We start from the raw sequence: 894 nt of genomic DNA on the forward strand, positions 1-894 counted from the left end.
CGCTGTAAAAGCCTAAGAGCATTAATGATGCCGATGGTGATGGTGATGGTGGTGACGGTGATGATGGTGGCCGAGGGTGATGATGATGGTCCAGGGTATGAACACACCTCCCACTACCACTGTAGGGCACAGCAGAGGCAGCGGTGTTTGGGTTTCTCTCATTTAGCAAATGCTGATGTTTTTCTTTTATACTCACTCACGATTCCAAATGTGAAAAGTTCATTAAAAGATAGTAGGAATGACAATCCAGTTCTTTTTCCTTAAAAGGTACTTTTTGAGTATTTTAATTGGATTTAAAATTAATGAAATGTAATTACCGTGTCAAAAGAGCTCTTCATTGCTCACACTAAAACATTAAGGAGACTGTAGATGGCATTTTGACTTGGAACTTACTACTGACAAAGTTTTAAAATAAAAAGCCTAAAAAGACTGCAAAACTTCTGGGGAAAAAATGTTTCAAATTTAATGATATTTGTCTTCATAAAAGGCCAAAAATTTTATTAAAAATATACAGAGAAATACAATAGAAATATCTCCAGTCACCAGTAAAACAAGTATTCCATTAAGGATAACAATACAATTATTGTATTTTAGCTATTTAGGCTCACAAAGAAATTTTAGTAAAAGCAGTTACTAAAACAGCAGTAAATAATATGCTTTCCTTGGGAAAACGTTTTTCAAATAGTATTTTAAAATATTCTGGCAATTTGCCTTTTATATCAATGTTGATAATGAAGCATGTACATCTTATGCAAAAATATTTCTCCAATCTCTATTTGCTGTTTTGAACTTTTAATATGCATAAACCATATTCACTTTTGAATAGTTTCATTTCCATGCTCACTATTGTAGGAGCTAAATTGTAATTTTTCACCCTCATGTGCCAACAGAATA

This window comes from Rhinolophus ferrumequinum, chromosome 28 (genome assembly GCF_004115265.2).
Source record: "Rhinolophus ferrumequinum isolate MPI-CBG mRhiFer1 chromosome 28, mRhiFer1_v1.p, whole genome shotgun sequence".
NCBI classification, from domain to species: domain Eukaryota; kingdom Metazoa; phylum Chordata; class Mammalia; order Chiroptera; family Rhinolophidae; genus Rhinolophus; species Rhinolophus ferrumequinum.